General features: G+C 33.9%; 1 protein-coding gene across 2 annotated transcripts in view; it reads left to right on the top strand.

Annotated features, from left to right (window-relative positions):
- The first annotated feature begins 1,141 nt into the window (after window positions 1–1,141).
- The window catches only part of CSNKA2IP (casein kinase 2 subunit alpha' interacting protein), a 134,658-nt gene continuing 122,764 nt past the window's right edge, over window positions 1,142–13,035 (top strand). Inside the window, exon 1 of one of the 2 annotated variants that reach the window (XM_016941520.4) lies at window positions 1,142–1,390. The gene's annotated coding sequence lies outside the window, so the exon portion shown is untranslated. The remainder of the gene's footprint in view (window positions 1,391–13,035) is intronic. The other variant, XM_054680818.2, reaches the window with a different exon arrangement.

The following is a 13,035-nucleotide window of genomic DNA, read 5'->3' on the forward strand; positions in this document are numbered from 1 at the left end:
GATCACATTATAGTCAAACTTTTGAAAACCAAAGGTAAAGAGAAAATCTTGAAAGCAGCAAGAGAAAAGTGACTCATTACCTACAGGGAAACAATGATTCACAAAGACACTGACTTCTAATTAGAAACCATAGACACCCGAAGATTTTGGAATAATGTCTTTAAAGTGCTAACATAAGTCATGGAACGAGGTAAGATCACTAAGGGAGGAGATAGAGAAGAAGAACTGAGCAATTACGTAGACGTGATCAGAGAGAAAAGAAAGACCAAGAATGGGAGGTGTCCTGGAAAATGTATCTAAAAGGAGAGAATGATCAAAAGTGTCAAATGCTGCTATTGGACCAAGGGCAGAACACTGACCATTGGATTGAGCAATGCAGAAGTAAATAATAATTGCAGCAGGAACAGTTTTGGTGGAGTGGCTTAAAGCTTGGTTGCAGTGAGTTTAGGAGAAAATGAGAAAAAAAATTGGAAATAGTAAGTAAAGGCAACTCAAAGAGTTTTACTTTTCATAGGGAGAAATGAAATGGAGTACTAGTCAATGTAGAGAGTAGGATCAAGAGAAGATTTTCTTTTGTTAGCATGCTAGTTAGCATAATCCAGTAAACAGCAAGACAAAAGTGAAAATACAGGATAAAAAGGGAGAATTACCCAGTTTATCAGGTCTGTAGAAGAAAAGATAAAACAGCCAGTTGAACTAGAATAAAAAAATTGTACACAAAAATATGTAATTTGAATTATCATTTCCCCTATATATTGCACAAAGTCCTTTGCTTCCTAGCCTTTACTATTTGCAGCTTGGTCATTTTTTAAGGTAATATTTGAAAAGTATGTCTATTAAAAATTATGTAAAATTTTATCATTTTGGAGAGTAGTAACTGATTTGTTCTTTTGTGATTTTAATTTGTGAACATTCTTTAAACAGTGAATAGGATCTATTTCAAAAACTATTTTTTTAGTTTTAAAAAGCTCAGAATGCATTTTTCTAATAATGTTTTTATTATATGAAGTAGTTTATTCTGGTTAGTTCATAAAATTGTATAAAGTAGCTGAATTGTATTACTGATTATCTGGGAAGTTTCAGGTCTTCAGATTTTTATTTCTATGGTGAAACTTATTCTAATTTCCAACCCAAGATTCTGGAACACATCTCCCATTATGAAGTGGGCCTCAGAATGGGAGTGGAAACAGAGCCTCTTGTTCACACTCCACACCCTCATCTTCCAGCAGTGAGGGTAGACTATTAAGGTTCTCATGTCATCAAGGATCAAGGCAATGGATTAATGGAGACTCTAGACATTTGTTTCCTCACCAGTGAAAATTAAATGAAGACCCAGGAATCACTACAGCTATGGGGATGAGAAGGACATTTCAGCAGCTAGAGTGTGGTGGTGAGTTCCTGGCTACATGGCTGCTTCTGTACAAGAGTGTGCTAAAGTCCTTTTGTGTTGTATAAGCTTATGTGTGCATATGTATGTATGAGCAAATTGGTGGGCTATTTTTTTCAGTATATGCTGAAGTCTTGTTAACCTGTAAACCCAACATCTAAAAAATGTCAGTGAATAAACTTTTGTTCAGATATCTGCTATTAAGAGGTGGCCTTAAATAAACTAAAAGCAGATTTATTCCCAGTTATGTTTTATTTATTTTTTTAATTTAATTTTTAAAATATATTATTATGGGTACATAATAGTTGCCTGTATGTATGCGGTACATGTGATGTTTAGATACAGGCATACAATGTGTAATGTTCAAACCAGGGTAATTGGGGTAGCCATCATCTCAAACCATTATTATTATTTTAGAACATTCTAATTCCACTCTTTCAATTATTTAAAAATACACATTAAATTAGTGTTAACTATAGTCATTCTATTGTGCTATAGAACACTAGATCTTATTTCTTCTATTGACTGCATTTTCGTACCCATTAGCAATCCTCACTTTATCCCCCAGTTCCCATTACCCTTCCCAGCCTCTGGTAACCATCATTCCACTCCATCTTCATGAGTTCATTTTTTTTTTTAGCTCCCATATTTGTGTGATAATATCTTTCTGTGCCTGACTAATTTCACTTAACATAATGTCCTCCAGTTCTATCCATGTTGCAAACGACATGACTTCATTCCTTTTTATGGCTGAATAACATTCCATTGTGTATATGTGCCACATTTTCTTGATCTATTTGTCCACTGATGAACACATAGGTTGTTTCCATACCTTGGCTATTGTGAGTAGTGCTGTAATAAACATGGGAGTGCAGATACCTCTTTGATATGTTGATTTCTTTTCTTTAAGCTTTATACCCAGCACTCACATATATTTTAAGGTATGTACAGGAAAAGTCCATTTCCAATGCATTCTGTAACTACAAGATTGTTCAGTGATAACTGGTGTATGTATGTAATGATGACACTTGGGACAGGAAAAGAATTCTGAAGAAAATTCGGAATCATTCAAAGTTAAATTATTTTCAGCATAGATTTAATAAGTACTCTTTGTAAATCTTTGAACATTGGCAAACCATATAATTTTTGTGTGAAAAAATGTTAACCAGAGCAGCAATTATGGGGGTGAGAACTTATGGTTGTGTCAAGTGGAGAGACACCTTTTTAAGACCTATTGAAGTAGTTTTTGTTTTCTTTTCTTTGTTGTTCTTCTGGGTCATTATTATAACTGTCTCCATTCACAATTTTCTACCTATCTAAAATTGTAAAGCTAATGTTTTTAGATATGCATTGGTCCTTAAGAACTGGATGTACAGTTGCCTATTTGCAAGGACACGGAATGACTTTAAACTTCCTGGATAAAATATTTTCTATACGTACCAAGAAAGAGCTTGGGTTTAAAATGTTTAGAGTCATTGTGATTATGACTCGTTGAGAGTATGCTTATAGCTAAGTAATTTTCTTTCCTTTTTTCAAAAGAAATGGGTACGGAGGTGTATATTCTGAGTCTTACAGAGTCTTAATTGCCTGCCATGAGGTAGTATTTAGGAGCATGATTAAATTGGTTAAGACACATCTAGAGAAAGGAAACCTCCAAGAAGGAATGTACTTGTTAGCACTGCTTCTGTGATTGAATTTAGGATTTATAGCACTTAAAATTTTTAAAAAATTGCCTGTAGTTTATGTACATGGTGTTAGAGATGAACTGAATTATTCGTAATGATATATTTTATGCTAATTCACTGGTAAGTTTCTCAAATAATAGTTAATTAAAATTCCTCACTTTTCAGAAACTGCGTATTCTTTAGTACCAAGATCTCTCCCCTGTCATTGTGTTCCTCTAAGATATCACTGGTGCTGTGATCGGGAGCTATTTGTTCAATCATGACCTGTGGGGCTTTCTTAACCTCTTATAAACTTAAGTGCCAATCACTAGGCTGGATATAATTACACTTCGGTGATTTCTTTGAGCTTTAAGGGCTAATGAATAGCCTCAAGTATTTAAATAACTGCTTGAACTTTCTTAATTGATACAAACTGTCTGTAATAATTCCACTTAGTCTGGTATGCCACCTGAACAGCTTTATCTTGGGTTTACATACTTAATTGATAGTGTTCAATGGTACATGATATTTATATGAGCCTTTGTCTTACTGAACTGCATGTGAGATAACCATTCTAAGTCATATTTTAAAGCTGTATTCCAACTTCATAAACAAATACATTAGAATCAATGTTTGTGTTCCAGACCTGAACAAATATTATTTTATGTCAAATTTTGTTAGTCTTTTGTAAACGTACTAAAACATATGCATCCAAATTATGGTTCATATTTTTTCCACGTTTCAAATTTATGCAAATGCATATTTACTTTTCAATTAAAATTCAAGTTTTTATGTGAAATAATATGAAAATGTTACAAAATAATTGAATTTATAAGTATTTGAAGACTTTTATTTTCATTTTAGGGTTTTATTGCTATTCTATATAAAAAATAATCAAGATATATCTGGAGGAATAATTAGGTTCAGGGGCTATTTTCTTTCAAAAACCAAAATCATAAAATGTATAATCAATATTGACCTGAATCATTATTAATATATGCATTTTTATAATAGAAATTGTAAAGGTAAAAATGATTATATACAAGAAGTGAATTTTAAAATGTCTCATTGAGAATTAACCTTAGCATCCTAGATTTAGACTAGCTAGATATTTCTGTGTATGAATTCTTGTTCTAAAATGTGCCTGACATGTAACTTTAGGTAAGTTATGAGACTTCTGTGAGCAGCTGTTTCCTCATCTGTAAGACGGAAAATAATGATGAAGACAAGAATAATTATGTTAAACAGTAAACATTTCTTGATAGTTCATGGATACTCAATAAATGCTATCTCATTATTATTCCCACAGGAAAAAAAAAGTCTTACTACTTTTAGTGTCACTTTGATTGTATCCAGAATTATGATCCAGATTTGGCTTTAGATGACCTTGAACTATTTTCAGACACAAAATTATGCTCCTGAAGTATTAATATCTGATAACATTAATGCTATTTAAAATAAACTTTTGGAGAATCTGAAGGGAGTTCATTTTTCTGAAAAGTAACTAGTTGAGAAAGTCAAAATGTATTTGAATGTATACATTTTGGTATGTTTGAAAACAATGGTGATGGTCTATAATCACTCATATATTGATGTGTTTTTACTTAGTGTTTTGTCTCTTGATAAGCAGAGGATTATAGAAAATTAAATGTCAATAGGTATTATTAAATCTAAGTCATGAAATGGATCATTCCCAGATTGCTGACATATATACTGGTATAAATTTTTTTAAGTGTTTTTGTTTGATGGTTTTTATTTGTATGTGTGTATGTCTTTTTTTAGTGTTAGCAAGTAGTCTGGTATAGTAAATAATATTCAAAACAAATCTTTGCTACAATATTGTATAGGTATATGCCTTCAGAGTTCGGTATGACTATTAAGAAATGCTTCAGAATTCAGGAACTCATATATTCTGTTACATCAAAGTTAGCCTAAAGCTGCCTCCTTACATATTAAGTTTGGCCTAAAAGCTTTTCTGTACATCGTGAATTATAACAAGTCGGGGTGTAAACCTATCATGGCCCACACCTGTGCCAGTCACTGAGTTTTGGCCAATAAAATGTAGCCAGCTGTTTGAACCATGTTCAAATAAGGCAAATGCTGAGCTGTAACCAATCCATCTGTTTCTGTGTCTCACTTCCATTTTCTGTAGGTCACTTTCCTTTTGCTGTCCATAAATCTTCTCCCACCATGTGGCTGTTGCTGGTGTCTCTCTTGAATCTGTTGTGATTCTGAGGTCTGCCCGATTAACGGATCATTTATTGGTCAATTAAACTCCTTTAAATGTAATTCAGCTGAAGTTTTCTTTTAGCAATACTCAGAACTTTTTTTGTCAAAAAGAAAGCAAGGGATTTGCACATGTCTCTATTGTCAGAAAAAAAAATAAAAGGATCTGAGCAAGGTTAAAAAAAAAACCCAAAATGCAAAACTGTATATACATGACTCTACCACCTCCATTACTCCTTGGAAACAAATTAATACTTTTGTAGGTTGATAATTTTCGTGTGTATTACCTCTGCTTCCAGAAAATAATACACATAGCATAGTTACTTATGTAGAATTTTCTCTTTTCTTGGTAGCCAATAGCCACATGGGGCTATGAGCACTTGCTATTTGGCTTGTATTACTGAGAAACTGAATTTTAAATATTTACTATTAATTTCTTAATTCTTACACTTAAATAGCCACCTAAGGGTGGGAGACATAATCCAGGACAGCATATTTCCAGATTCATGAGCCATTTTCATATATGGTTACATTTACGCCATGGGTTGCTGCTGACAATGCCCAGAACACAAGTGCCTTGGAGTGCGTATCCCTTAACCAACCCCTTCATCTTGCAGAAATGGCCCAAGGAGAAGAGTACAAAGCAACATAATGGCAGAGATGATGTTCAGATCTCCAGATATTGTGTCCCTGTCTCAGAGTCGCCAACAGAACTTAATTTTTCATTTCCTTTTGACAAGTGATGAGCTTGGTAAGATGGTGATAATGGTATTCAACAACCATAATAATTAAACACTATGTCCCTTTTTGTGGTACAGTGATAAGAACTGAGAAAAAGGAGACAGAAACAAGGGAGCATTCTTATGACTAGTCTTTGCTCCTTATCACTCCAGTGAGTCTGTTGACAGAAATGGCCATATTCTTATTCAGCATTATTACTAGGCGTGGTTATGAGTCATTAGTTATCTTGTTATGTGAAAGTCACTAATTTGAGTAACACAATGCCATTTGATAAAGAATGACATTGGTATAGGAATCAAACAGGGCTACTTTTCAGAATTATTTTCTGATAATAAAATATAAATTATTTTAATAGTAGTAAACTTATTATAAATGAAGTACATAAGGTTAGTGATATGGGGATCAAAGGGCCATTGCACATAAATCACTAAACGAAAGTCGTTGGGAGACTGACACAAAAATCTGTATGTCTTTCATTCATTTAAATCCAGATTTGTTTCTCTTATTAGCAGAAAATATCAAACCGTTAATATATAAGCAAATTAGTGCAATGTGCTCTTCAAAGTTAACTTGATTATGGTAGAACACAAAAAAATGCCACATAGCTGCTTTTATTTTTCAATCAATATTTCACAATAAATCATCTAGGTTATTCAAATAGTTTTCCCTACTCTTAAGATTTATTTATAGGATGGCACATAATGAGAAATTCTGACACCTATCATTTAAATAAGAATATTTCTACAATGTTTTTGCAGGAATAAACTTTCGAAGATTTTAGTGCTAAAAGCTTTGTGGTAGAATTTTAGTAGATGCTGATAAGATTTCTGCCAGAAATTGCAAACAGGCTCCCATTCTACTTAAAGATATTCTTGAAATTAACAGAGTAGCAAGCTGTTAACTATCTGTAGAGGCTCACCTTCCTTTTACAAACTGTTAATAATACTCTGGCGAGACATATGTGGTCGTTTCCATTACCAACAAAATTTTCTTTTTAGAAAAAAATGAATGCTTTGAGCTTTAAATGTTTATATTTTTTGAGACTTGCAATGAAGGCATGTGTCTTTTATTTCCTCCATATATTGTTTTAAAATTTTCCATTTATATTGTTATTCTCTGAACTTTAGTAATAACTACAGGTTCATATTGAGAAGCTCATCAAATATTGGGAGAAAACAACAGAAATAATAGCAAGAGCTATTGACTTTAGAAGAACTGAGCCCCAGACAGAGTTCAAAGCTAATTGCTCTTATTTTGAGTTTACATGATAGAAATTGGATAACTATATGGATTTGATGTACCAATTTCTTCTTGATATGCAACTTTTTAAAAGTCTATGTAGTTAACCTATTAATATAAAACTGACAGTCATTTAAATTTGCTATCTCCCATTCCATTGGAAGGATCTCTGTTTAGAACTACAGGAAATAAGGGCAAGTGTACATATTTCTTGTAATAAACTAATAATAAAGGGACAGATATCACTACCACATTGTAAATTATACAGTAAGTCTCAGGTAATTTATTTAGTACCTTAAACACCCAGGAAATTTCACTAGTTGACAGCAATTGGAAATGCAAATTAATTGTGTACTCCATCCCACATCTGAAATAAAAGAAAAATGCCAGAAATAGACTAATTCTGGTTTCCTTTTGAATATCATGTTTTAATTTCTTTTATGTTTCTTTAATCTTTTCAGCAGTGCTTAAGGATTTGGAAGATGTTGATTAAAGCATTTCCTCTGATTAATTATATTTTGGCTTTCAACTGTTTTTTATTTTAAAATCAAGTGCACACACATTGTCTGGATTATATGAGCATCTGCTCTTCCCAGTCTCTGCAAATATTTATATAAATCTAACTGCCACCCTGATCTCTCCAAGTTCTCACTGCTTAGCTAATCCTGATTGCATCCCCTCATTAAGCCATCTTCAGGATATGGAAACTTAAATAAAACAGATGAACAACCTACATTTCAGGGATATTTGTGTACATGGCTTGCCACTTAATTCATGTTATTAAATTCTCAGAATTCATTCTAAAATCACAGGGTTTCCTTTACCTCTGCTTTCTTTAATTATACATTTGATTATTATTAATCTAAAAATTACAGGCATACCTCGTTTATTGTGCTTTGCTTTACTGACCTTCACAGATATTACATTTTTATAAATTGAAGGTTTGTGGCAACTCAGCATTGAGAAGTCTATCAGTGCCATTTTTTTGTCACCACATGCTCACTTCATGCCACTGTGTGGCACTTTGGTAATTCTCACAACATTTCAAACTTTTCCATTATTATTATATGTCCTGGTGATCTGTGATTAGGCCTCTTTGATGTTACTGTTATAATTGTTTTGGGATGCCACAAACTGCACTCACATAAGACAGTGAGCTAGATAAATGTTGTATGTGTTCTTGACTTCTCCATCAACTGGCCATTCCCCCGTCTCTCTCTTTTTCTTTAGATCTCCCTATTCCCCAAGACAGAATATTGTTGAAATAAGGTCATTTAATAGCCCTACAATGACCTCTAAAGTGTTCAAATGAAAGGAAGAGCTGCACGTCTCTCACTTTAAATAAAAAACTAAACATGATTAAGTTTAGAGAGAAAGGTATGTTGAAAGCTGAGGCAGGTTGAAAGTTAGGCCTCTTGCAGCAAACAGCCAACTGGAGAATGCAAACAACAGGTTCTTGAAGGAAATTAAAAGTGATACTCCAATGCCTACACAAATAATAAAGTGAAACAGCCTTATTGCTGATATGGAGAAAAATTTGGTGGTCTGGATAGACAACATTCCCTCAAGCCAAAGCCAAATCCAGAGCAAGGCTTCTAACTCTCTTCAATTCTACGAAGACTGGAAGAGGTGAGGAAGCTGCAGAAGAAAAGTTGAAAGCTAGAAGAGGTTGGTTATAAGATTCAAGGAAAGAAGCCATCTCCATAACATGAAAGTGCAAGGCTAAGCAGCAAGTGTCAATGGAGAAGCTGCAGCAAGTTTTCTAGATCTGGCTAAGATCACTGATGAATGTGGCTACACTAAACAGATTTTCAATGTAAATGAAACAGCTTCATAGTGGAAAAATAATCCATCCAGGGCTTTCATATCTACAAAGGAGAAGTCAATGTCTGGCTTCAAAGCTTCAAAGGACAGGCTGACTCTTGTTAGAGGTGAATGCAGCTGGTGACCTTCGGTGAAGCCAGGGCTCCTTTACCATTTCAAAAATTGTAGAGCCCTTAATAATTATGCTAAATGTACTCCTCCTGTGCACTAGAAATGGAACAACAAAGAACTGGATGACAACAATCTGTTTACAGGGTGATTTATTGAATATTTTAATCCCAATGTTGAGAACTACAGCTCAGAAAAAAATTTCGATATTTTTCACAATATTTTCAAAATGTTTGAAAATATTACCATTTATTAACAATGCATCTGGTCACTCAGGAGCTCTGATGGAACTGTACAAGGAGATTAATGTTGTTAAGGCTGCTTACACAACATCCATTCTGCAGCACATAGATTAAGGAGTAATTTTATTTTTTAAGGAATATATTTTGTGAGGCTATAGCTGCCATAGATATTGATTCCTCTGGTGGGTCTAGGAAAGTTAAATTAAAAACCTTTTTGAAAGGATTCATCATTCTAGATGTCATTGAGAACATTCATGATTTATGGAAAGAGGTCAGATATCACTATTAACAGGAAATGGAAAGAGTTGATTCCAACCCGCATTGAGAAATTCAAGACTTCAGTGGAAGAAGTAATTGCAGACGTAGTGGAAATAGCAAGAAACTAGAATAGAAATGGAGCCTGAAGATATGACTGAATTGCTGCAATTTCATTATAAAACTTGAATGGGTGAGGAGTTGCTTCTTATGGATGAGCAAAGAAAGTGGTTTCTTGTCTACTCCTGGTGAAGATGCTAGGAACATGGCTGAAAGGACAATGAAGGATTTAGAATATTACATTAACTTAGTTGATAAAGCAGTAGCAGGGTTTGAGAGGATTCATTTTAATTTTGGAAGAAGTTCTAATGTGGGTAAAATGCTATCAAACAACACTGCATGCTACAGAGAAGTCTTTCATGAAATCAATGCAACAAACGTTACTGTTTGCCTTATTTAAGGAATTGCCAGTCATCCCAAACTTCAGCAACCATTACCCTGATCAGTCAGCAGCCATTCACATTGAGGCAAGAGCCTCCATCAGCAAAAACATTCCCATTCATGGAATGCTCAGATGATTGTTAGCATTTTTTAGCAATAAAGTGTTTTAGATGAAAGTATGTACACTTTTCTAGACATAATGCTATTGCACAATTAATAGACTACAGTGTAAACATAATTTTTGTATGTACTGAGAAACCAAAACATTATTTTGACTAACTTTATTGTAATATTTGCTTTGTTGCAGTGGTCAGGAACAAAATAGGCAGTGTCTCCAAGGTATACCTGTATTTTGGATATAAAGACCTTTTCAAGATGATTTACTGTTTTGTATATCTTCTATCCATTTAATGTGACTGAAAATTTAGAATTTATTAGGAAGTTGAAATACAGAGTTTATTAGGAAGTTGAAATACAGGAGATACATGTTGAGTATCTCCTGTATTTGTTTTTCCCTTTATTCTTAGTATTTTGTTCCTCTTTTATCTCTCTATGGGCTAAGAGAATATAAAGAAATAGTACCTCTCCACAAAGATGGAATGCTAATGCTTTCTATAAAGACTTTCTTTCACCTGGGTTTCCTTAACTAATTACAGGTTTTATATGAGGACAGTACTTTAATCTGGGGCCTTCGCTTTATTTCATGCTTTGATACAGACTGAGAGACATCTATTTGACTTCGTTTTACAAATTGTCCTCTGACCATGTAGTTTCTGTAGACAGAATGATTTTTTTTATTGTAAATATCTAAGACTGAGAATTTCTGCTCTTGCAGCTTTATGTAATTATGTTCAAAGGGGTTTGAATTAAAATAGAACAGATGTGTCCATCTTTAATTATGGTGTAACAAATTGTGTTACTCTAAGGCTTTATCAAGTGAGACACTCATCTTTATGTAATAATGGGTCAGACAGTTTCAAAACGGTATCAGTGAACACAGTGTATTGCCTATTCTACTTAGACTTCAAAAGGGCTGTCAAAACTCAGAGGATGTACAGGTAATCCAGAAGACACTATAGAAAATATGTATATTTGTTTTTTATTCTAAGTTAAGTGAAACATATGATAAATCTAAATGTCATCTAAGTAAGACAGAAAAGCTAACATTTGACTTAACAGATATAACTAAAGAGTAGTGAGAACATTCAGCTCTCTGTATTGGAAAATACCATTTTAGAGTTTCCTGAAAACCCTTTTGTATTCTTTTGTGTAAACACTCTCTTAATCAGTAAGGGGCCAGAAAAGCCCTTTTTTGGGCATCACATTCAAGTCAGTACAACAAAGTCCTTTTTACTAGCTGTCAGCTACTTAGAGAATCAAAAAATAGTAAGAAGAATATGGACAAGTACAAATCCTGTGAAATGAGCCCCATCTCAATGTTTCTATTGCTGTGACTTGTACCACAGTCCTTTTATGCTTGTGGATATATCCAACTCTTTTATGCTTTTTTCTTTCTGCCCTTTCCCAATATGTCACCATTATTATTTTTATTCCTGAATTGTTTTATTGAGATACTCTTTTTGCTTCATTATCATTACCACCCTAATCCAGGCTCTATTTCTTCAAACCCAGATTACTGCATCGATTTTCCAAGTTTTCTTGATGTTTCTCTCCCCCTTTCCATTCTTTTTGCAGTTCATTGCCAATCTAATACAAATAATAATTTTATTTTTTTGCCTTTTTATTTCAATAGTTTTGGGGGTGCAGGTGGTTTTTGGTTACACGGATGAGTTCTTTAGTGGTGAGTTCTGAGATTTTAGTGCACCCCTCACCCAAGAAGTGTGCACTGTACTCAATATGTTGTCTTTTGTCCTTCTCCCCACTCCCAACTTGCCCTCCTGAGTCTCCACAGTCCACTATATTGCTCTGTATGTCTTTGTGTCTTCACAGCTTAGCTCCCACTTATAAGTGAGAACATATGGCATTTGGTTTTCCATTCTTGATTTACTTCGCTTAGAATAACGGCTTCCAGTTCCATCCAAGTTTCCGCAAAAGACATTATTTCATTCTTTTTTTATGGCTGAATAATATTCTATGGTGTATATATACTGGATTTTCTTTATCCATTCATTGGTTGATGGGCATTTAGGTTAGTTCCATAATTCTTGCAATTGCAAATTGAGCTGCTATAAACATGTGTGTGCATGTATCATTTTCATATAATGACTTCTTTTTTGGGGGGTAGTTGCCCAGTAGTGGGATTGCTGAATTGAATGGTAAATTTACTCTTACTCTTTAATGAGTCTCCATACTGTTTTCCATACTGGTTTACTAATTCATGTTTCGACCAGAAGTGTCAAAATGTTCTCTTTTCACCACATCCATGCCAACATCTATTTTTTTTGTGTGTGTGTTTTAAATTATAGCCATTCTTGCAGGAGTAAAGTGGTATCTCATTGTGGTTTTAATTTGCATTTCCCTGATGATTAGTGATGTTGAGCAGAAAATGGCAATTTAATTTGATGCATGACTTCTTACAATACTTTGGTAGTTCAAGTTTATTATACAAGGCTGCACTTTTGTTTCTGGTCTTCAGGATCATCCATAACCCCTATGCACCTTCTTGTCACCACTGCTCAATAAAATGAATAATATGATTTTCCTTTCATCAAGTGCTTTCATTTTCAGTATCTAAACACAGCCTTTTCTAGGCAGAATTGTTCACTCCATCCCAATACATGTACGTTTACCCTCTCCCCATGCTCTTTCTTCAGCCAAGGACATTCTGGTAACTGTCCCTTTCTCATGAAACTCATTTCCTTTCTTGAAAGGCCAGATTCTCCATGGTGCTTTCTTCTTTTTCATTTTTCCCTTTCTCTGAGTTACCAATTCAGTTTTAGTTTATACC

This window comes from Pan troglodytes, chromosome 2 (assembly GCF_028858775.2).
Source record: "Pan troglodytes isolate AG18354 chromosome 2, NHGRI_mPanTro3-v2.0_pri, whole genome shotgun sequence".
NCBI classification, from domain to species: Eukaryota; Metazoa; Chordata; class Mammalia; order Primates; family Hominidae; genus Pan; species Pan troglodytes.